Source organism: Pungitius pungitius, chromosome 1 (genome assembly GCF_949316345.1).
Source record: "Pungitius pungitius chromosome 1, fPunPun2.1, whole genome shotgun sequence".
NCBI lineage: Eukaryota > Metazoa > Chordata > Actinopteri > Perciformes > Gasterosteidae > Pungitius > Pungitius pungitius.
Window position 1 is genome coordinate 10,431,954 of NC_084900.1, and position 25,846 is coordinate 10,457,799.

The following is a 25,846-nucleotide window of genomic DNA, read 5'->3' on the forward strand; positions in this document are numbered from 1 at the left end:
TAGCTTATGATAAATATTATATATGAAGAATGGATGACATTGATCAAGTTCTCTCAGGTACAGTGGATTTACTGCTCGCCCTGCAGATACACAGTTATGCGTATGCATTCTTTCTAGCATTGTGCTGTAGCACACACTTTCATTGGGTCTCCATTTAAAAGGTGTAACTCTTTTGAGCTTTCCGTTTGCTTGGTTGCAGCAAGAAGCAAGAAGGAATTGTTGGTTTTATCATTAGTATATCCAGCTTCCAGCCAGAAAACCCTGCTGCTGCAGAGCACTGTGCCAACATTTGTTGTGCAAATTGCACCAAATTCCAACCCTGTGTAAAAGTGTAAAATACTTTTGACAAGCAGTTTTGGAAACACTTAACAGTAACGTCCTTCCTTTATCATGTCAGCCACAGCCATCTCCGCTAAGACCACGTGGTGCATTTCGCACAATTGATGTGAAGCCATCGTTCGTACTGTACATCTGGCTCTACGGGTCACTTGAGCCACAGGGCCTCCTCTCCATCATGGACACCATGAAAGAGGACAGACTACACAGACACACCAGAGCAAAGCCAAAGTTAAAAAAAAAATCAATCCCAACACCTGCATCTGCATAATCCTCTGTGGATCCTCTGTGTCCTCATGGTTAAATGGCATTTTAAGATCTGACATCAACAGTTCTGCTACGATCATTAGAAGGTGATAAGAGATTCTAGATATGTTGGGCAAAAGGAGGACACAAGAGGACAGACGGATTCCATACACCCTTCCTTGTGACCTCTCCAGTTAGTTTTCCTGCAGGAAAAGGGACTGAGAGAACTTTTCAAAAACTCAACATTTTGTCTTTGGAAATAGTCTTGCAAATTTGCATTTTTTATCAAAGTGACAAACAAGTGGAACATGGGGGTGGTTTTAAACAATAGATACAGTACAACATGAGGGAGGTAAGTATCAGCACTTTACTGCATTCATTATCACATCTAATTAGCATAATAATGACAGTAGTTTGCAAACCCGTTGTTGGGGAGACCAACAAAGGAAGGTTAGCTCTTATACTATTGACAAGGAGCAAAGAACAGTGGGCACATGCTGCATTTAGCCGACCTTACGGTGTCACTATCAGCGATCCACTTAGTCAACATAAACTCTCATTGTCATCACTCCTTAACTAAACTGAATTCATCTACGGCTTAACAGTGTTCGGGATGTAGTGTCACTTGGACTCAGGAGATGATTTTTGAACTTCTATTCAATAACTGGCTTTAAAAGCACTACATATGCAAAAAAGCCACACATTTCATCAAAGAAACACTCAAACGTATTAATTCACCAACGTATAATCATAATCGCAATGGTTGTCAAGAGATGTACTAATTAAATTAAGCTTTTTGGGATGATGAAAAGTCGTTGGGACACAGTCCAGCTTGCTATTTTTGTAGAAAATAACACTACATTTTATTACAATGACCTGTTCCTGTGTAGAGGTTTTCCAGCAGTGATCTGAGATATCTGACACCAAATTACATTTTCAAAATCACCCAAAACTATTGGAGTTCTAGTTATTTTTTTTGGTGGATATTGCAACATGATAAATCTTATATGCTGAAAACATCTGGTCCACAATATAAAGTTGTCTTTGCAAGAAGAGCTTTGTGAGCACATACATACACATACGGATGCTGCCTTTAGACCTAAAAACACACTGCTAACATCTCCCAGCCGACTATACTTGCCTCCTTAAAGTGGATAAAACATACAGTCAGACAAGGGGGATACAATACAAACAGGCACATCACTAACCTGTTTATTCCCACTAAAGCCATGGGGTATGAAAAGCACCATCTCCCTCATGACACTACAAAACCGAAGACAGAGTCTTTACGGGGCTTATTAGAAAGCTCCCACTCGCTCTCAGAGCACGTTGAAGAAAAAAAGAAGAAACGGAGTGAGAAGCAAAGATGTCAGCTTTAGATGGAAGCTTGCTGTTGATTTATTCTCTGCGATATGGAGTTATCTGTTCCTAGTTACAGATATTGCTGCGGCATACACCCTTTACATTTTTTAAAGAATGATTATGATGACATCAGCAAGTGTGCACACACAGTTTGCCAAGAGAAGTAGGGCAAAAGATGTTAATGCAACCAAAACAAATCCAGATCTGTGTGCTATGAATGAGAGGAATACAGTATATTAGCCATATACAGTACACTGTACATGCATTTGGTAGATAAGAGTGTAACATTACACCATCATGATCATGCAAGTCATCAGATGTTTTAACCCCAAGTTATTTATGGTCGTGTAGAGAACAATAAATACCATGTCATACACTCATGAGCTTTTTAATAGTTTGTGGTGTTTCAGTGTCACGAATGACCGAGTTCAGTCAGTTGAGTGAAAGTCCCCATTTAACACGGCCACTCATTTAACTGAATACCCAGCTACTCTGAAACGATCCTATCGGAATTCTTATTAAACTTGTGTCGGCTGATGAAATATTGATTTTGACAACCAACATCACCAGAGGGGGGCCTAGCTGCGACAATGGCCCGCACCAGAGGCCTTTGGCCCCCTCTTAATGAGACATTTCGATGCAGGTAACAGTACCCTCACACACAAGTAGGCCAGCGGTGTAAGGATGTCTCATCTCTAGATACTGAATGCTGTGCGGTTGGAACACTGACCTCCTACAGGCAGAACAGCCCCAAGTCAACCACAAAGACAGAGAACAGCTTTGACTCTCCTCCTACCTCATACACATGCTCTCCATGTATTATTGTCCCTGCTCCAGTTGAGAGAAGCCTTTTACACTCAACAGGGATTTTCTACCCCCTACTGTTACACATAGTCATGTTGTCTTCTCTTCTCTAAAGGAGTTGGCAGGGAAAAAATAAAAAGGCTAAAGAAGAAAAAAAAAAGGATGATGGTTGTTTCAGAGAATCCAGCAATCCTCTCCTAGTGCAACATGAAACGGCATAATGTAATTCCATCAGTACATCAATTTTTTCAGGAAGAGCCTTGTTGTTCTCAGGCCTGTTCAAGAAATATCTTTAACGAATGGAAATTTCTTCAGGGGATTCTTTAAAAAAACACACACATATGGCTCTTCCACTACTGCTATATATGGTATATAAAACTAGGCTGGAGAATACGAGGTGCAACTGGATTAAACATCGTTTTAGGGAGAGACTGGCGGTGTGTGCCTGCAAAAGTGGAAGTTGAAGTTTCCCAGGATTTTGTGTGAGCTTTTTTTAACTCGGTGTGAGGCAGGGATTGTCTGACATACTGTACCTGTAAGCACACCGGCTGCTCCCAAACTTTCTATATTCCATTTCATGACACAATGACGGATAAAAGGCTAACTGCATCGCCCACCCGCACACTCTCTCCCTCCTCTGGCTCGTCTTTCCTTTTCTCAAGAAAATATATAAGATTCAAACCCACTTGCTCGCTTCCCCCATTTATAACTTTCACAAAACCAAACTAGAATTCAGCAGACATTTACAGCACACTGTAAATGGGAAGTAACAGCTGGAACCTGTCACATGATATGAGTGAGGGTGGAATTTAAGCCTTAATATATGGAAAATGCATCATTTAAATCAATCAGGCAAATGAAAATAGAGGGAAATATAAAAGCAGTACCAAGTCAGCATACATGGATAGCGTGTAGCCAGTTTAATATTACTATATAATTGAGTTAATAATTGAGTTATGTAATGGTTTGCTGGAAGACAATGAAGGAAAAAGCTGAGAGATCGTGGTGTGATGTGATTGTTGCTGCCACAAGAGAGAAACACTCAAAACTAAATGTTCATGATGTTAAGTTATTAAATACACAATATGTTGTTAAATATACATAAATATATGTTAAATACTGTGTGAAAATGTGAAGGACAGTACAAGCAAAAACACAAAGTAATACAAAGTAAAATGCTGGCCACCACAAGGTTGTCAGGGACCAGCTGGTTCCACCAATTTAGACACTTGTCGGTCCTGGGCTCTTCCAACCTTTATGACCCCACCTGCCTGTCCTTCTCCTGGTGCTCTCCTTGCCGTACTTCTTCCTTTGCCGTTTACTTGGCTCTTGCCATGTTTCCTGCCCCCTTTTCTGCCCTGCTCGTGTATGCCCTGCTCATCCTTTGCTCTGCAGTCTGTCTCATGTAGTGGCTGTGATAATTGGGAGGAAGGGGAGATTCACTGCTGCGATGCTATTGGCCAGTTCCACACTGTCAGCACTCCCAATTGGTCCCTGTAAATTACAGGTGATCAGTAACTGCAATCTATATTTAAATGAGGTTAAACATAGTGTCCAATATACACCTGGTAAAATTGTATGTTTTAAAAACATGCCAATAAAACAAACCATGCTAAAATCAATAAAGCAAACCATGATCTACAAACAAAGCAGCCAAATGGACCAGTCTACACAACAATATGGCCTAGCTTCTCCTGATGACATATGCATATGCATAGGCATTGTACTTTTTTTAGAGGTAACAGTATCTATGCCTCTGAAACTATATAAACACAGCACAAATTAGACATAAATGCCCATAGTCAAATGTGAGGAGAGCTGAGGCATAAAAACGTATGTTTTACCCAGAACATTTCAATAGTTGTTAAAAAGTCAATAGAGGTCTTATCCAATTAAGTATCGGCCCCAAACTGAAAAGGCTTTTATTCCTCATTTGAATACTTTTTGTCTTTGACAGTACAGTACTTGGTACTCGTAACTATTCCCATAACTAAAGATGCTTTCAGTTATTTCCCCCTGAAATATGTCAACATGCCGATCACATCATCTGTATGGATCCAGTTTTCAAAGGGAATAAGGACGACCAGGGGATTTATAAACTAGGATGTAAAGGCCAGCGGATTTTTTTGTTGGGGGTAAAAGTCACATTTTCAAAAATAATGTGTGGAATTGTGATGGTAGTTATTGGTTGACTGATTTTTGAACATGTGTGATGTTCTGCTCGCTGGTAGGATTTCCATCTGTCTGTAAATACATTTTTGAATGAATGGAAGATTCACTGGTTTTCTGTTTGGTGTGATGTTAATTAAAGTCTTCATTCTTTTACTTATTTGTACTGAAATGCATCCATGCATCCCTTTTCTTAATCAAAATGGAGCCTCTGTCAGCACATCTGTTCCAGTCATGGCATGCTGTACACCCCCACACTCTACACTTATCCTCTAATATTGTATTTTAAAGTTAACAACGGTGAATTATATCGATTAGAAGTTTCTTCATCAATCTCCACGCTCTTCAAGCCAAGTCTTGTTCCAGATGGTGGAGCTATTTGCAGGGAAAATACAGTAATTTACCTCCCAGGAAGTTGCACGGGACATTGATTGTTCCCTTATTTAATGGTTCAATTGCAATACCGACTCCCTCCTGTTTGAGAGCATTGTTTCCCTATGGTTATTGCGCCATCGGTTATCACAGCGGATGCCTGGCTGACGTAAATGCATACTTCCCATGCCAGCAGAGCAAATTAAACGGCATTGAAAGTGGAGAGAAAGGGAATGGGAAATTAAGTGAGAGATGGCCTGGAGAGAGAAAGAAACAGAGAAAGGGAGGTACAGAAAGATGGAGTGACATTGAAGGAATGGCTTGCATTCTCCCTTTGTAACCACACATACTGACGTACAGATTACTATAATCTGGAGACATTCTTGATTCTAAGCTGGACCCAAATAAATCAAGGTGAAGGGGGGCACAGGTAAGGTGTTAACGTGTGCTCTATTTTAAAATCAAACTTGTCAGCTGGTAAGGTGATGAGGGATGGTGGCTTACGGGTTGGTGTTGGTGCTTCCTGAGAAGGTGGGGGGGGGCGGTAGGAAGCTATACTGTGAATGTGACAGTTCCCAGCATTTTCTTATACTGCAATAGAGAGTGTACTCCTACTCATGGATTCAATTTCAAAACCGCAGTCGAAACTCATAAAGGAATATGCAAACACTTGCAAACATATGCAAAATCTGCCTAGTAAGTGTCTAACTGAGAGTTAGATAAGGAGATCAATCCTAATCTCATCCATGCGTTCTATTCAGAAGTGGCTGCATGAGGTATTTAGCCTCAATTAGGATCATTTTTTTTTGCAGCAGGAAACAAAAATCTTCCTTCAAAAGCTTTTCACTTATGTTCAATTCTAACACTGAGTGAGACCAAGCATTTTGTGATTTCCTTTAACTATGCTGATCTTCATCAAAGCTTCTCAGCCACTATATTCGTGAGAAACATCCTTGAAGATATTCAAACTCAATTGCAAATATTTTTTATTCAAATTTGGCATGTTTGACATTATTATATTTCCACCTTTATTCCACAGTGTAGAAATGTTGGACCGACACAGAGAGAAGATGACGAGCAATAAAGGTCCAAATGCAGGATTCAAACCCACAACTTTGCGGCTACAGATGCTCTTCATGTCAAAATTGCATTTGAAATTCTTTTCCCCCTTTTTTGTGCCTGTCCAAATGCCTTTAACAAACTATCAGTTACACTATTGAAAGCTACATAACTTCCAGTTAACCCCACTGAGTTTGTTTACATTTAGTTTGCAATATTTCCTCTGCCTGATTCACATCCTGATCCCCAGGAGTGCCCACAGAAAGCAGCCCCCCCCCCCCCCCGGGTCCGGGCACACGGTGCACAAAGGAGCGCACCGGGGGACTCTCGACTCGAGTCTCATCCGTGATCCTCACTGCTGTTCATCCCACGTTTTGTTCTTTCTCCACTGTGAGGAATAATAAAAACACTGACTCCACTTCCAGTCAGATACACATCCTGCAGTGTCACCTGCCGCGTATCTTTGTTCCTCTCACTCACCTTCTGGGAAAGCTACTCTCTGCAAATATGCTGATGTTGTCTCTGCACACACACACACACACACACACACACACACACATTATTTCCGAAGGCCTCCTTGGGGTAAATATGTTTGGAGCCATCATACCTCATCATCTAATCATGACTTGGCCTTCAGGGAGCAGAGCATGCCTGCTTCTTCCCTCGCCATACATGCTGATAACACAATTCTCCCACAGTGCCCTTCAAGACTACCGATTCACATCTCAGAGGCAACCACGGACTACAGAAAGTGCTGCTGAGTGAGATAATTGCTGATTTTGAATTTTTCAATCGGCGTAATTATTGTTTGCCACACACAATTGTCTATTCCTCAGAATGTCTAATTCTCAGTGACTATATTGCTTTTCTCAGAACGTTACCCTGTCAGAACCACCATCAAAATATTGGCTTGTTGATTTACAGCTATCGTCTGTACATTTAAAAATGAACAAGACGAATGATAAATAATACATGTACTAATAATAAATCAGTGTTCTTTTCTCATTGAATTTACAAAAAGGGCTGCATTAAATAACGTAATAAAAAAATACACAAAGCTTTTGAAAAATGAAGTACTTGTTTCATTTCCTTACAGCTTCAAGTTTGTATGCAAGGCCTTTATCTGTGGTTGTTGAAAACACTTTTTTCAGCTCCATTTCTCTCTGTTTACATCATTGTTGGGAAAATTGTAATGAGCTCTAATGTTTATTTTTGCAGTGCCTTTCGGATTTAAATGGCTACATTTGCTCTGGTCTCATAGAGAACATTTATTTTTGGAGAGTGCCACGTGGAATAACTTCTCGTAGTGTAGTGTTAATCGGACTCTCCGGTCTGCTTATCAACATACAAATATGAGATTGGCTGAGAAGCATAACTGAGAAGATTTGCAGCACATGGGATTGGTCTGTCAATTTCCCAGACAGCTAAACGAGTGCAGTGAAGGCTAGAATATTTAAATAGAAGAGCCTAGTACATTTTTATAAATTTAGAGGTCCGAAATCCCAGTACAATATTCGCTGGACCTGGATCTAGACTGCAGTCTGCCTATTAGGGACCCCTATTCGAGACTGATTCTGTCATTTTTCTTCACTGCACCGACTTCAGGAACACAGATTAGCAACTGAAGTATTAAACTGCCATTTCTCTTCACCGTGACGCCACGCAAACCTCTGCTCTGCCTTTTCTCCATCATTTGCTGATCATCAATCATCATCCATCAAAGACACAAGAGAAAAGATCCATTTCTCTCCCAGGTGCTAACCCACACCTTTTTGCTGGTTATTGATTTGGATGGAGGCTTTTAGGGTACTCGGTAGAACAGCAACAATTTCACTTTGCACTAGGTACTCATTGATCTGTAAAAACTTGTTCTAACCTGATGTACATGTGTTGTGGGAATAGATCCATCTTCATTGTGAAACATAATACTAAGGCAGAAATGTACGTGACGGTTGATGTGACTGAATTCCGCTTTATTCGTTCAGAAACATATGTCTGATCAAGAGGGAATTGAAGGTAAAACAGCATGTATTGCCTTTTCAAAATAGTCTGCTTTTTTGGACATGATAACAATAATAATAATCCATAGTTATATTATCCAAACATTGTCAATGACATGACATGACAGCAACGGCAATATCACTGCTATCAAATTTTTTGAATAAATAGAAAGGGCATTTCAATTCTGCTAATGGCTCAATGCAGTCAATATGTAGAGTCAGTTATTTAATACAAAGACAATTACTCATAAACAGCTCGGCATGATTTGGCAAAATTCAACCAAACTGCTGAAGCCCAGAGACGGTCAGAAAAAGTTTAACTTAACTATCTAACAGTACGATTGGTGTCGTCCAAGGTTGCTGAAAACTGGAAAACGCACAAGCAACAGAACGATTGCTGAATTGGTGGAGAGTAGGGAGCAGAGGTGGGAACAAGTCACTGTTAGGCAAGTCACAAGCAAGTCTCAAGTCATTGCCCTCGAGTCCCGAGTCAAGTCGAGTCAAAGACGAAGCAAGTCCCAAGTCGAGTCACAAGTCACAGCCAACAAGTCTCAAGTCGAGTCACAAGTCGTACAATTTCAGTTTCGAGTCATTTCGAGTCCTTTTATTATAGTGGGGACGGGGAACCCTGGGTGATGGTGCGCTGCCTCACAGACCTAGACTACGAAGGGAAGGGTAATGGTGGATCGACTGTGACTGTGTTATAGTACTGTAACGCTCACCCCAATGCTGCAGCGTAAATAAGGAGGCGATGACTGGCTTGCAACTCCGCTGCATTAATTTATATAAAACAACTCAACTTCGGTCACTGTTGGCCGTCACCACGCCGAACGAACACTTCCGCATACACGGCCCCCCAAAACTCGGGTTGTCTCGCGTAACTACAGCTGGTAACGGAGCATAACGTGAACACATGCAACATCTGCATAACTGATTAACTAATAACTTTAACTCAGCTCATTACACTACTTTAAAACGGACGTTGACATAATGTTGGCGAGGATTTCCATCGGAGTCTGAATCCGGGTTCAAAAATCCCGATTTTTGTAACCATGAACGAGCTGTCTCGTTGATACGGTCAAATGGACTGCAGTGATTGGATCTCGTGCAGGCAGCGCGCGCTCTCTGCATACAGGTGGCGCACATTTTTTTGACAGATGCAGATAAACAGAGCGGCGCGGTGGTGTGAAAATGTTTTCCCCCAGTTTTCATGGGAAGTAGCAAGTCTTCTCGAGTCAAAAGGCTCGAGTCCAAGTCAAGTCACGAGTCATCGGTGTTCAAGTCCAAGTCGAGTTGCAAGTCTTTGTACGTTTTGTCGAGTCGAGTCTCAAGTCATCAAATTCATGACTCGAGTCTGACTCGAGTCCAAGTCACATGACTCGAGTCCACACCTCTGGTAGGGAGGCCTCCACAAATGGAAACCCCGGTACTCTAAGCTCAGAAGCCCAGCGGTGGCCGGGAGGACAAGACGAGGAAGCAAATTGTTTCTTTATTTATTACACTTTGTATTTAATCCAACAGAGGCCAACAGTGACTCACCATCCCCCTAGAGGAACAACTAGTTTTACAAGCAAGGACAGGCCGGACCTTGCTAGTCGACAGTAGATATCTATCAAAAATACATTCACACATTTGATGTTAACTGTTATTTCGTCACATTTGTTTTATTCATTTTTTTATGTTTTATTGTTCTGTCCGGATTTTATGCCATTCAGCTTAAAACACTTTTATTCAATGTTAGTTGTGGACCTGAAGACAGTATTGAAAGAACAGTCGCAGAATGCCAGTGTAACTAAGCAAATGTATGATTTTTTATTGGCACAATTTAACACAAATTACAAATTACTAAAAAATACATTGAAATACTGATTTCAAAAACGAGAAATAGAAATACTGCCCATCTCTGAGTAGGCAGCACATCTGTCCCAGCCACAGTTTTTGTTTTACATTGTTTGCTGACATATATTATCATCAAAATGTTAGCGTAGATGTACTGATTTCAAGCCAAAATGCACCTTGGGATGATTTTTGATGCAATAACAGCTCTGTCAGGTCTGAGAAAACAACACTTACTTGTGTTCAAACAACTCTCCCTCGGCTCTTTCATGGTAAGCTATTATTTGTGAAATTGATGGAGATGTGATAATGTGTTCATGACAATAACAACAAACAAGGGAGATGGCTTCTTTGGTGTTTTTTTTACTCTTTTTCATGTCTGATTACACGGCACTCTTGATTTGTCTCATTTCAGGGATGAGCGGGACGGAGATGGTGGCGCCGTGATTCCGAGGCTCAGTACCATCAATTCAATTCAATTAGTTTTAATTAGCGCAATGGACAGAGAGTGGAAAAAGCAACATCCTCACAGGGTCCTCCAACAATGAAATAAATTACTCATGAGTGAAAGCTTATCAAATCAGCCAGCTTTGAACGTAGAGAATATTAAATCAGGGCGTTTGAAGAAATACCACAGGAATGAGTTAAACTGATATTTAAACAGCATGAAATGTCTAATGGATTAGAACCAGATCACGACCAGGCCAGTGGTTATTTAATGATATACACTCAGTTGACATCTATCTGTTGTGAGATAGTTTCATTTATTTTTAGATGTTCTGGATGTAGATTGGACCTGATCTGTTGACCGCACGGTACGCAAATACCAATGTTTTGAAACGGATGCAGGCAGCTACGGGTAAACGTGAAGGGAGCAAAGGAGCAGAGTGGTGGGTTGATTTAGCTAGGAGGAGCTGATTATTCTGCAAATGACCTGTCTCATATACTTTAGTCAACAGTTAAGCAAATATGACGTTAATCAACGATAAATACGACGTTTATCATTATTTACTATTAAAAAACTAAATAAAGATATGGTACTTCCATGATGCAACTTTGTATTTGCCACCTACCCTCCACCAATACTCTTTTGATTCTGATACTTACACCTGAGAAATTAATTCCATGAGGTGTCAATAATCTTTTGACAGGCTGCCTTCGCACCACGCGGCTCAATAAGGCTATGATTGATGGACCCCCTGCAGATTCATTGACTTGGACTGTGATTTCTCTGTCGGCACACCACTCGCCTCTGACGTGCACGGGCCTTTAAGCGAGAACCAGCTGATGGCTAGATGGATGGCATTCACTGCCAAATATACTCCAAAGACACATTATTGATTTACGTGTCAATGGCGTTTGTGTGGTCAAAGGTTCATAGTGGTTTCTGATTGATCACAGCAAAGGTGTAAATTACCTATTTGTGGTATTGCCTTTGAATGCTTAAGATTTGCAGTGAAAATTAGTTGACCCAATGAGGAACTTTTTTGCACTCCCACTGAGACAAGACAGAGCAACATACCGCAGTGAGGGCATAGACAGCCGATGAGGAACTTTATCATCCCAGTTTCTGACACTATAAGGAGAGTTAATGAAGAGAAAGTTGGAGCAGGAGAGAATTACAGCCTCAGCGTCAAATGGTTTCCCCTGACTCAAATAACCCCCTTCCCTGCAAATGGTCCCGCTTGTGGAAGGGACACCTTGTTTTTTTTTCACCCAGAGCAATGGCTATGTAGTCTGAGGGTAACAGGTGATAGTGCAGCAGAGAGCAGATGGCTTAGCTGGTCAAAGCTGATCCCACTTGTCCATAAAAATCTGCTGTTGGGTATAGCAATTGTAACAACTGCTTTTAATTAACCTCATGAATGGATGTGCTGCTGCTCTTCAGACTGATTAACTGTGGAACCAGTTGGTACATAACATTAAACTGTATAATATATAACATTTTATTCCGATTTTCTGAGAAAAACCTTCCAGTTCTACTTTAATTAACAGCTCGACATTACCATACCTTTGGATAAAAAACTTGACTGGCTGGCGTTTTCTATTAATTTCACATGAAAAGAAGAAAATATGTGATATGTTTGATCCAAATTTCACAAGTATGTAATATATTCGTCATTAACGTTCTCTTACCACACAGACGATGAAATTGCTCATGAGAATAGAGCAACGTGTAAATATTCATATTTTTGATTCATTCAGGTATTTGCCAATAGTAAATAAACCTTGTTGTCTCTAATGTTTAATCACCTTCTCATTAATCTTTCATGAGTGGAAAGTTTGTATCCAAGTTACTAAACGGATGAGGATTCTGCAATCTATGGAAAAACAATATGTGTTTTTTATGTCTTTATGATGATGCACTGTTTTTTTACATAACTGCCTGTAGAAATGTCTGAGGGCTGAAGCAGTCATTAGCAAATAACAGCAGCAGTGCACCTGCTAGTTATATCCCATAAGCACATGCATTTTGTGACTCATAATTGGAGGCTCCATTTTGCCTTGGTGGGCCCCTGATAGGCTGCCAGTCGATATCCTATATTGTAATTGGAGGCAGCTGTGGCCATCCTTCAGGACCAGAAGCATGTTGTTGGATGACTGTTAAATTGTATTGCGCTCAAATATAGATTTTTATTTATATTTATATTGCTCCTTATTTTTCTTGACATGACTCACTGGTTTATTTCCATATCACATACTTTCATAATCTTCGTGCATTCTGTTTGAATCTTTACAATGTTCCCGTTAGGTCTCATCACTTACATGGGGACGTGAAGTATTTCAGCATAAGATCAGCATAAGTCGGCACCTCCCTCCCGCCTTTCCTCGCGGGTGAAGTAGCCTTTTCCAGCCGGAGCGGGGCGTGTCTTTGGGGGCTGTTTCCTCAGTGCGGTACCGCTGCTGCTCCTCCGCATGCTGCTGTCTCTTCCAGTGGATGCAGGTGGAGATGCATCAAGGCACCCATAAACAACCACAAACCCACTAGAAACCCGGAAATGGTACCATCACAATAAAAGACACCACCGAGACATATTAACCGACGAGTTTTAATTTGAAAAGGATCTAAAGTGGCGTGCTCCGCCTAATGGTTGTCTTGACTGCAGGGATGCAGGTGGAGCGCGTCGGCCAGGACTGTTCACATCTGTCTTGAAGGAAAGAGTGGGGGGGGGGAAACCTGCGATCTGGTCTGCTCAGCGCTCTGGATAAAACATGAGAGGCACAGAGGCGTGAACTGCACCCGAGCTACGTCCAGGGATATTTACAAACCCCCTCAGGTCTGGACAATAATATCGGAAGGATTGCCGCAAACCAGTAAGGACTTTTTTCTTTCTTTGCTGTGAATATATATGCTCATGTGGGGTTGTTGTCTGGCATTGAGGGTTTGCCACTCTTTCAAAATATATTTGATTATAATAAAATACAAATAAAACACTTAGGTTATCAAAAATGCTGTCTGTGGTCTGGTTAAAGAGAGATTCAAGGGCAGCGAACGATGCGTAATGGGTCAATACTTGGAGGAAATTCGGGAGGCGAGTGGATTCGGGGTCTGCTGTATGTTTTCTGCGGCTGTGGGAGCAGACACTTTGAATCCGGTGTTGGTGGAACATGATAGACGTACATGTTTTGAAGCCACGCGTGCCAACGGTGTCCGTGGAGTGGGAGTTCGGCACCCCAAAAAGACAGCACTCGGTGAAAGTCAGTTTTTGTGGTTCTGTAAGCTGTGGATGTGTGCACGCTGACGCTTGAGCGGGGTTATTATTACTATTATTAATGTTGTTATTATTCCAACACTCGAGGTAGCCTTTTAATTGAACAGCCGCGGTTTATAAATAAAACGGCTTGAATTATGGCAGCGAGACACGCTGTATGTTCTGCTGATGATACATGTGGCCTCATTTTCACACACGCGCGGGCTGCTCACTTGCACACTCACTTATCCTTTATTCCAAATCCCCGAAATGATACATTTTACCCACTCGAATTGTATGGTTCATAATTTTCCCATCACCGACTCTTTTTATCCTATTATATCTATCCATCATTATTTCCAATGAAATGCTAAAATAAAGTCTGTGTGACGCGGGAATTAGGCCACCGGAGGGTATACTTTCTTTACTGAACACCTGGATTAGAATTGGCTGCTGAAGGGCAGCATGGCTGTGATCTGACCCCTCCGTGGTATTAATGCCATATCCGTGTGGTTTCGTTCTCTAAGTATATGTGACCAGCCCGATGTGTTCGTATTTGAAATATTTGTGGCTCTATATTGCGCCGACAGTTTGGCGACTGCATGCGACTCCCGTGTCGCCGTGTCGCCAAACGCCCACTGGGGTGCGTAACAGTGTCTCTGCATAAAAATGCCCAAACAGAAGAAAAATAACGATTTGTACAACCGTGTAGAGCGCTGATTGTGATGTTCAAGTCAAGCTGTGGGGTTGGCTGCAGCTAGAATGAAAAACCGGTCTTAGGATGTCTGAATGCAGACCCCACACACGGGTACGCCTTTTTGGGAAACTGACCTACTCCGGTTTTTGTGCTGTAGCTTCGTGGATTTTACACAATAAGTATGAGAAAACAAGCATTTCATTTTGATATTATTTGCATATTAATCACTTTTCTGAAACCACTACCCCGAGTTTTGTTTTTGACTGCAAACAATTTTCTGGCAGGGAAAAGTGCAATTTTCACATAGAGAAATGCCTGCTGCAGTGAAGTTTGGTTAAAAGAAAGAGTGTGAGTGTCCCAGCTCTGCTTGACATGAGGACATTGCTTGAAGAGCTTCTTGAGGAAATTGCACCAGTGGCATGATGCAGAGGTCCAGCAAGGTGATTCGTCTCATTTCCACCTCCCCTTGTGAGGTCTCATAATGTACAGATTAAAGGTCCCTGTTAAGGGACATTGCTGACAGTTGACATCTCCGTAAAATATATATATATATATATATATAAATCTGCTTTCTTTCTGCTGCCTCATTATCATTCAACCAAATAACTGCACCAATATTGTTTTTGCTGAGCAACGTTTTATCATCCAGTTGTTAATTCCCAATATGCAAAAATAAAAACTCACAAAAACAACTCCGCCATGAATCCAGTCTAATGAGTTTCAGACAATGGCTTTGGAAACACCTAAATGACTTCTCCCCTTTATGATAATACACTGAACAGACACCGCTGGCAGAAAATGGGCCAATACATGATTCCACTTTTGTTCTCAGACCTTTCAGTGCACTTCATGAAGGGTGCTTAACATTGCCTTTGTGGGTTGAGATGACTTATAATAATTGCAAATTCCCCTACAATTTGAATAATTTCTCCAGACCTTTTCACAGTTGTTATGCGGTGAGTGCAAAAAGTGGATTCGAGGTTCTGTGCTTCTCTTTGTTTTCACTCTGCCCCCTGACATCAGGCTCCCAACAACTTTTCTGAATACAAATCGGCAGCTTTTCAACTCAAATGTCACCATTCTTGGTCAACAAAACAATCAGCGTGTCATTTGAGCACCCCGGAAAAGCAACGCCTTTCAAAATGAGTAATGCAACTTATTGTAAACTGTCTACCATGAGTGTTTCGGTGGGTGGAATACACCCTATTTTTTAAGAATGGACGATGAAGGAGCTAGATATCATGTGATTTATACAATATTCAGTCACATGCTGGGTATCTCAGATTGGTCAGAAACTCTATCCTTTTGCAGGTCAGTGTTTTGAGTAGCTGTTATTTTCCTTTGACACGGCCGAGTTACTGTCTTCTATCGCCTCTGTCAAAACAAAAGGGCCCCTTCCCACCACAGTGCACCCCTCCAGTTTTAGCACCATAGAGACTCAGCGAGCAAAAATTGGAAGTGAAGAGAATCAGAATGGGTAATCTTTCTCTAATCCCTCGCACGGCGGCAAAGAGAGCAATCTCCCTCATTAACTCTCTCGAGCGCTGTCTTGTCTTCATCCATCTTCACGTCCATCCGTCCACCGTCCACCCGCTGAGTAGGAGAGAGGAGAGGTTAAAGGAGCTTAGGGGAGCCATAAAGAAGACAGCTGCTTTAACTCACATAAAAAAAGGGGGGAGGAAATGCAATTGGAAAATGAAAGATTTCCTCCCACTCTGCCTCACGCCCTCCATTTTAGCTGAGGGTCCATGATGAGGGAAGACGTGCCCCTGCCAGCTCCTTCTCCTTCTGTCGCCTCTCTCCTTTGATTAAGTAGGGGCAGAGTAAACGTGGCCTACAATGGAGAGATGGATTTAAAGACCTCTCATTATTTGAGTGATTGTGTTGATGGATTTGTGTGAGCAAGAGAAGGGGTGGCTGACAGAGAAAAAAGGTGGGAAGAGAGGATCCGGCATGGCCAATCGATCCGATTCAAGTTACGCCCTTCTGTGTGGCCACGGCGTAAGGGTATCCGGGTCTAAATTGGTGCATATATTAGTCCGTCCGGCGGGACATTTATTACCGAGGTTGTCAAAGTTTGTGCATCTCTTTTCGTGATGTAGGCTGCGGAGGAAAAGGCTCAGAATAAAGCATAATGGCACGAGTTGAGTTCAAAGCTCCTTGCGCTTTTAACAACTTGCCTTTAGTCTTTCTAATTGGGAAAGATTTGAGGGACTTGAGTATTGAAAACCCTTGATCCGTGCCACACCGTATTCCATGAGATCAGGTCACAAATTCATTCAGCAGAGCTGGTAAATTGGTCTGAATCTGGGTTGAGGTATTTTTACAGTAGCTGAAAGTAATGTAATCTTAGCCCCTTTTTTACATAGCTGGGTATGCCCAAAAAGCAGGCCAATGAATTAATGAACATGTTCTTTTCATAGCCTCCAGTGGGATGATTTTAAATGTTTGCATTACCATATTTCACGCCTTTTAAAGAGGCTCAGCCTGAATTCCTCAAAGAGGATTGGGGAGCATCAATATTGTAGAAATAAAACAAGCATTTCAATTGTCATGTCAGCATTTTTGTCTCTTTTTGGCCTCTCCTCAAATGTTATCTCCCTCGGGTGTCACCTTACCCTGAACTATGGAAAGAATTGTTGGCTGAAGAGTTTTTTGGGGACTTCTGTTTCAGGTGTGAGACGTATCTCTTTAGTACCCGCAATTGAGCTGCTTAACCTAAATTCCTCCAGCGCAAAGGCAACTGCTGTTTCTCAGGTTTAAAAATATCTACCTTCCCACTTGGAAGGGCAAATTCTGGACACAACGGCCCAATGTAACCTCACTGTTGATGATGCATCATATTCATCTGCAACATGATGACAGTCCTTTCTCTCTGCGTCAGTAGAAAAACTGGTGGCCTTTTGTGCTGCACGGCCAGTTCAACTAAAATGACCCCACTCGGCTTTACAAATAATCATAATGTCTTTATGATTTTTCCATGGTATGCTAAAATGTGGTTCACAGAAAAATGATCCTATTTCAAAGTGGAGCAGGTTGCATAACATGGATATGGGACACAAAAAAATTCCCGTGATAGTTTTATGCTCATAATTGAAGAGTGGGTGTTAGTAACTAATCCCTCTGCTGTGGGATATCAGTCAACCACACTATTTCTAGTTTTGCATAATCATGCAATTTACTTGCATAACACTTGCATATCTAACTTCACAATAGCATTCGGGTCCAATGAAAAGTGCCAGATATTTCGATCATTCACTTACTTGCTTTTGTGGACGTAGCAGTAATTAAGCAATAAAATGCAAGTTAATCCACAATAACCCTTTGATCTTCAGAAAATGGTTGTGCAATATGCATGCTATAAGATTCTTTATCCACACCTGAAAAGAGACAGTTTTGAAGATGCAGTCAATCCAAAGAAAGTTCAGAGTCAAGATTTAAATGTTTTGTTCCCTATACTGATTTGTATATGAGTCACGCATAAACAGTAACATGGTCATACCATCAGGCAAGCTTCCTTGGATCATTTTCTTTTCTTTGAAACTCCTCCTCCATCATCTTGGCGTACTCTCACCAGAGCATCTTAAAAAACTATAAATATTGCTTCCAGTGAAGTACCCTTAAGAGAATGGGTGTTCTCCACCACAGTTAATTTCGCCCTTAGAAATCCATAAAGCTTTTGTCCGTCCTGTCATGCAGGAATATATTTTCAGAGAAACACACCAGCAGTGCAATCAATACAAGTTGTCCAAACCTGAGGAACACATGCTAAAAGAAAACAATCACACGAATCCACCTCTAGCTCCATTCTGATATGTAGCCATTTCTAATACCAGAATGCAGCGGTTTTTTTAGCAGGAAGAGTCAAACAAATAGCCATCCTTATTCTCTCAGTGGTAATGAGCCAGGACCACAATTGAGCAATGACTGCTGACACCATTTTGTTATTAAAAATAGAAACACCGAAATAAAATGAGCACTCAAATTCAATCACATTTAGCTTTAGTGTATTTTTTATAGTTATTATGTATCTTGCTTTCATGCTGTTACTGACTTTTCTCTGCTTTTTTCTGGTGGAGCAAATTGAATGTGTGATAGCTTAGGTGGTAATTTCTGTTTGGACCATACGGTTCGCTCCAGACATTAGTTTTAGTAACTTCCCTTTTTTTATTTTCCTGTTTGTCTGGGGCAAACGAGGACCGTGTCACATTTGTGCCGATGTGCCACTTTAGCTGCCGCTTTCACACTTTTAAAGGGGAAAAGTAGACTTGAAGGCTGAATGTGTCTGAATGATGGTAACAGGAAAAGAAGCGGGGGTGGAAGAATGAGGGGGGGGCGGTGAGAGAGCGAGAGAGAGCAGGCTCACGGACCTTCGTCCCTCCCTCCATCTCACTGCAGCCCCTTCGAACCAACCATTCATGTAGTCAGTCTTGTCTAACTGCTCTGATGCCGTGGAGGCTTTTCTTTAGTCTTGCAGACTCTGTCGTTCTCTTTACTCTTTGTTCTTTCACTTTTCAAATTCTCATTCCATTCTGACTTTAGACTAACAACAAATTAATATGGTAAGTTATATTCGTCGCTAATTTAACTAACTGGATAACAGACAGCACACAATATTGATATAGAATATGTGATTCCAATGTTTCCCAAAAATGTGTATATTTATTTGATTTATTTCCAGCTCCCTCCTTAGTTCAGCGTTCAACAATGTGATCTGTGGAGTTGGAGGATGAGCACTGACCATTTCAATAAACCAGTATTTTTGAACACTCCTGGTTTACATGCAAAGGTCTGAAGATGTCTAGAGCTGTAGCCTCTCAAATCATGGCCATGAAATTAAATAAGCACCAACAAGATTTTTTTTGGGACTACAGCCACTCTCCCCATCAATGGTGCTAATTGTGGGGTGTTTAGCACTCAGTCTCTTTTCCAAGTTTCCAAGTCTCTCTCGCTCTCTGTCTGAGCAGTCCAGGATTCATCAGTGGTATCCCTCTCTTCCAAGCTACTGCGACACACCACTTGGCCTGCGTGTTCGGGGGCCCAGCATGTATGGTGACTTGCTCTTCCCAATCCTGCAGGGAGTCCCTGGAATGACGCCATTTGACACGGGCCCCTGGTGTATAGCAAGCTGGAGAGTTAGGGCGACAGGAAGTGTGTGTTGTGAGTCACACATGGTATTAGCAGCTGAGATGCCCGTGCCTGTTTTTCCAGTGAGGAGCCCTGGGAATGTATCAGGGATTCCCACCACTGCTGTGGCCTGTCTGTCATCCTTTTTTTTCGGTTCCCTGAAAACACGGTTTCTTGATATTTTCTTGAGCTATGCTTGAATAAAGTTGGATACATCACAACCCTAAATCCTAAATCCTAAATCCTGAGTTTTACTTTCAAGATTGCAACAGTTAAAGAGTAACATGACCAAAAGCTCTATGAAAAGAACAGATTTTATTTACAGATTAAATAGAAAGAAATCCAGTTTTGTAATCATTCTCTTCACAAGAGAGATCAATAACATCACAGTGAATAGCTGACATAGAATCATCAGTGAAAACAAGAGGAGTAAAGAGAGGGAAAAAAAGAAAAAAAACACAGGCAGATAATAGGAACCCAAACAACCTTTTAGCTCTTCCGGAGCCGAAGTGTTGAAAAGTCAGCCCAACCAAAAACCTATCAAACTTCTTCACAGCATTATCGATTGAAGGCTCTCTCTCTCACTCTTGCCAAGTCGTTTTCTCCAAGGATCTGCAAGGCGGACACTTTGCTTCGGTTACCCACTACTCACTCGCTAACCCTGCTCTGCCATCAGCAGTGAATCTATAAGACTTAGTCACACCCGTGTGGCCCGGAGCAACTCAATGACGAGAGGAAGAAAGTGAGGGGGTTGTTTTCTCCTCACTGACATCTCCATCTTGTTCCCTGTTTATCCTTGTTGGGTTCTCAGGGAGGGGATCAGGTCCTTGTGTTCCCACAATGCAGTGTTTTTCCCAGGTGCTTTCATAACTTTGCAATATGATCACATTGGCACTTCAAATCACCCCTCATTAACGGCATTATTCTTTTGCTGATGATCTCTGATTACACTTAATAGATGTGCGTCTGGAGATTCCTGTTGGAATTTCTTATTCTTTATATGTTTTGAGCACATCCCCGCATAGATCTCACCGCACATGTCACATATTAAAGGCTACAAAGATCTCGAACTAGAACCAACATTTTGAACCAGGTTTTGTAAATCACAAATGTAAAGGACGGAATATTCTCTGCGAAAACACCATTTATAGTGGGGGGGGGGGTAAGGAGCTTGGCATCAACAGACTGACATCATTTTTATTGATATATCAGTGAAAGAGAGAACAGCGAATCAGGATACTTGATAATGAAACGTCTAGCTCAGCTCAGGCTCAAAATGTGTAATTGTTGTATCTTCATTAAGATTCCCTCAATACTAACAGTTGAACGCTGAGTGTCCGCTCTGAGAATTACGGTGACCTTCCTTGATGTCATTAAGTGCTTGGGGCACATCCCACAGTGCACTGCCACCTCCAGTCTCTCCAGTTGAGAGCCGGAGAGCTGGACCAGAAACAATGGGTGCAAGATGCACTGTGGGAGAGGCCGCGAGGTTTCCATGACCATCGAGGAAGGACATGCTTTGCGCACACGGCCGTTTGGCGTACTTCAGCAACACATTTTTCCCAGGCAGCTCCCAGCACTGCCACTGTGTCGGGAGCTGCTGTCTTTTCCGCATGATGTTCAGTTCTCCACTCACGTGCAGTGGTTCAGCACTATAATTAGAAAATAATTAAAAAACTCTTGTCTTTAGTCATTTGAGTAGTAAAAAATAAATAAAAGATCGGATTTAGCTGTTATGGCCATAAAACAGGCAAGCAGGTTCGTATAGTGTGGGCGTCTGTTGCTGTTCAGGAATCTTGTCAAAAAGTAAATACTTTTAACATTTGTAAATGTCTCCAGTTGTAAAATGTACTGTCTACAAAGTAGCAGAGAGCAAAGATACTATTTCAATAATTAATTAGATTTGGACTATATTAGTTGGGTTACAAAACTCCCAACATCGATTGACTCAGTGTAAGTTGTTGCTATCATATTCCCCCATTGCAGCTCTGGAGAACATGAAACCAACTTTTTAAATATAATTATTTTATCTGTCAATAGACAGTGCAACATTAATGGAAAGTCAAGTATGTCTACTGTGCTATAATAATGCTGCGCTTCTACAGTAAGCTTTTTTATTTATGCAGTTAAACTGTCTGCTCTTCACTCCCAGTCACCCACTTTCGCCTTGGAAATTGAAGCAATGCTTTTTCTGCACTTAAATAACAGTATGTATCGTCTGAACTACTGTGACATTTCTTTTTCAAGAGCACTGTTGATGACACTTTTATACATTTTTTACCATATCAGAAATGTTATATTAACCAGGCCAGCAAGTATACAGTATATTACCTTTTTGTATTTTAAGTTTTTTTTGTTGTTTTCCCTATATCTTTTATCTATGTGTAATATATATATATTCAATATTCAATCTGTGAACCGAATTATTCAGTCAGCAGGGAAAGTAAATTGCATATCAAAGGAATACGTAAACAGTCTGACAGTGGCATGCTCCGTTCACGTAAACATATCCAAGGCCCAAAGGAGAGCCATGCTTTTGATTCATTGCCTTAGACAGTTACTCTCCTCCGCCCATTCTGCCCACACTCTTTCTCTCAGCCAATGGTTTCTGAGGGAGTTGGAATGCCTCAGCACCTTGGATAGCTCTTTATCCTGGACTGCTTCTCACTATCCCTCTGCAACTTTCTTCCTGTTGAAGCGCTGATGTGTTGTTCTTTCAGGACCTGGTTGGTGTGTGTGTGTGTGTGTGTGATAGATTTGGCCTACGTACTCTGAGTCTGTTGTTGGCAGAGCTCCCTATACAGCCCCCCACAGAATGACTGCTGCTCTAGCTTTTTTTTATGACAGATGAGTGGTGTGCATCTGTGTGTGTTAGCATGTGTGTGTTTTTGATGGGACTTGAACAACACTTTTTTGAACTATGCACTATTCATTTTGTGCCTCTCAGCATCTACCTTTTTCTCTCTTTCTCCCTTTTAATTTTTAGTTTGGTTCAGCCCAGTTGTTATTTAGCCCCCAGTGCTCACAGTACTTTTATTCAATGCTGTTGCAGAAACTAATGGCAGGACTCTGGAAGTAAACAGGCTTGAAACAACCCCATACAAAAACACATCATGCAGGTCATTTATTTGTGCGTGTGAGTATGGGCTGGTGACTTAAGCTGCCGTTTTTATTAATTATGGACTTGAGTGAAACCAGTGGGAAGAACTTGCAGCCCTTGTGGGATAACACTACTTAGATTATGACTGATTTTCAGCCCTCAGCCTTTAGTGATGACTGTGCACGACTCTCTCCTCTCTCCCCACTTCTTCCCTTACCTCACCTTTGCTTTGTATCCAGCATGTATTTCTTTTATGACATTTTTTCAAACTCAACTCAGACTGGATACCCGCATAATAGAGGCTTTGGGCGAGAACTGCTGACTGGAGCTCTTTGATGTTTGGGCGGCTGGTTTTGCATTAGGTCATGGTGTAAATGTAGTGATGTGTCAAGCCCAAGCCTCTTAGGGCACTTAAGGTAGCTGTGGAATGTCTACCGAAGCTCTTTTAAGGTGCATTGACTTTAAGAGCTTTTTACAGTGAACAAAATACTGAAGGGATTCATGGAGTATAGTGCTGAAAACCTTTTTTTAAAATATTCCACGCATTGAATTCAATCCACTGTGCACAACAATCATGCAATGTTTGTTCCAACAATAATGATCATCCTTTTTCATTGCCTACAACTCCTGTTTAGTAAAGTTTAATGTGCATACAAATGCCTATAAGTTTATGTGTGTACCATTTTGTGCACGCGAGTGCCCTTTTGATGTCTGACCGGACGCCACCTGTGACCTTCGGAAGAGTAAAGTCAGAATGATGATATGGCAGCTAATGCTGTTCCCAGCCCTACAGATGGTCCCAATAGGCCACGGCATGGGACGGGGACAGCTGCTGGTTGTCACAGAGACAGAGAGAGAGAGAGAGAGAGAGCAAAGAGGGTGAAGGCAAGGAAGCAAGAAGGCATTTATGTTTCTGCTCTGCTGTGTATTGTATTTGACCTTGCATCTCCGAAATGTCAACCGCTCAATACTGTTGTATTGAGCTTTATTGAAATGCATTTTTGACATTTTCAAGGGGGGTTTAAAGTGCACAGGAGCATTTTTTCAACACATAAAGGACATAACACTTGTAGATTTTGTGAAGGTTTTTTATTTTTGACAGCTGAGCAATGTGTCTTTTTCTGCATCCCTTTTTTCCTAAGCAAATTAGTGTTTTCTTAGAAGAATTCAACAATAAGTCATCTCTTGTAGTCTGTGAAAGCAACAAATTCTGTCTGTGTTTGTTCGTCTGTGGAGCCATAGTTATGCCACAAGTAAGACAAAGTGCAGGCGTCTAATATAGTTAGTTTGGAATGTTTTGCTCAAGTGGGGAAGTTGGGTAAAGATGAAAGAGAAATGATGGAAATAGAAAACAAATGAGTTAGTAGGAAATGGAAGTGGTTTGGAGGACACAAGATGATTCTGTGGGATGCAGGAATTAATAGAGGAAGGGGATAAACAGGGGGATATAAAATGTGTCCCCTCTCCACTTAACACAGTCAGAGTTGAGAAAAAGAGACAGAGAGGGAATGGGTTTTTGGTGAGGGTGCAGAGAGCAACCTGTGGTTTGACTTTGGCTCACCTTGGCTGCCATAGAGTTGGAAGAAGGGGTCATCTGTCTCCCCGTGGTCCACTCCCTGCTGGTTTAATGAGTTAACTGAGGCAATGGCTAATGCACTTGTTTATGGAGGTAGGAAAACAAGTGGTTGCAATATTCACCTCTAGCAGTCGTCTCCTGGGGGAGAACAAAATAGTCCCTCAAACTGGGGCTTGTGTGCAATTTCAGTGTGTTTCGCGAATGGAATTCAAATCACGACCTTGGGTATATGTCCCTTGAGCATGCTGTCATTCACCATGACTCATAATGCGTATCATAAAATGCATCAGAAATCTGTTTGATTTTTAGTCGTTTCTCTGAGAAATTCCAGCTTCACAGGTGGGTGAAGAGAACGGTCCCATGGTGACCACATGTGGGTTAAGGCTTTCCTTTCTGCTCCGCCTGTCCGCCTCCGCTTCTGGCCTATTGCTGCCAAAACATCCTACCCTTCATTCATATGCTCCACTGACTGTGCAGCGGTGAATAGGCAGCCCCTGAACACAAGGGAATGTATCCACAGAGAGATGTACAGTGAGCTGCAGGGTGCAGGGGCAGTTGTGGGAAGTGATTTGGAGGAGTGACGAGAATCCATTACTATTAGAGGAGCAGCGAGAGATGGGAGGGACACAATAAGTCCCAAGATGCCAAGAGGGCTCACCATGGGCCTCTGGATGCAACGTGAGCGGGAACATATCACACATAGTCATTTTACGCCAAGGAATAGAGGCAAGGAGAATGAGCGGAGCCTGGGAAAGAGAAAACAAGGGACTAAATCTCGAAACAAAGACCTTTTACCTCATGTGCAGTGTTAAATGCTAAACATGTTTCTGCTTACTGGAGAGCGTGGCTTTCACCGCCCTTCAGGCGTTTTCCTTGGCTCTGACTCCTGAGAGGCGGAGGAATGGTAAGGTGGGCAGAGGACTGGGTATTTCGGAGCGAGCTGTGGGTTGCTTGCCTGCCTGAAATTGCTAACTATCTCCCTTGTCGTCGTTCCATGGCTATAGTTCAGTTCAGAAAAATATAAATGATTTCATTCTTTCTCTTTTCAAAAATGTTTTCTCTTAAGCACAGGGGAGCACTTAAATATGCATTGGTTCAAGTTGAGTGATCAAGCTGACAAGACTTACTCTAACAAGATGGACGGAGTGCATTCCATTGCTAGCAGATGTATAATATAAATGATATAGATCTTCAGAATAATGTGTACATTTCTCTTTGTCAGGTTTCTCCATAGCATATGTTAGTGTATCACTGGCAATTCAATAAAGAGACAGTCTCCCTCAGCAATAAGGTTAGAGAGAGAAAGAGAGAGAGAGACTGGGTATTGTCGATTGAAACCGGAAAGCTCCAATCCGTCTCAAGCATGATCGTCAAAACTACTGAAACATACTAAACAACTCTTGACTTTAATTTACGCATGGAAAACATTTTGAGTAACGCCAGATGGAGAGTTGACTGGTCTTTTCAAAG

The 25,846-nt window shown here is 41.7% G+C and overlaps 1 protein-coding gene across 13 annotated transcripts in view; it reads left to right on the forward strand.

Moving 5' to 3' along the window:
* Positions 1 to 13,286: 13,286 nt before the first annotated feature.
* The window catches only part of nrxn2b (neurexin 2b), a 493,664-nt gene continuing 481,104 nt past the window's right edge, over positions 13,287 to 25,846 (forward strand). For all 13 annotated transcript variants that reach the window (XM_037480221.2, XM_037480234.2, XM_037480230.2 and 10 more), the window contains exon 1: positions 13,287 to 13,499. The gene's annotated coding sequence lies outside the window, so the exon portion shown is untranslated. The remainder of the gene's footprint in view (positions 13,500 to 25,846) is intronic.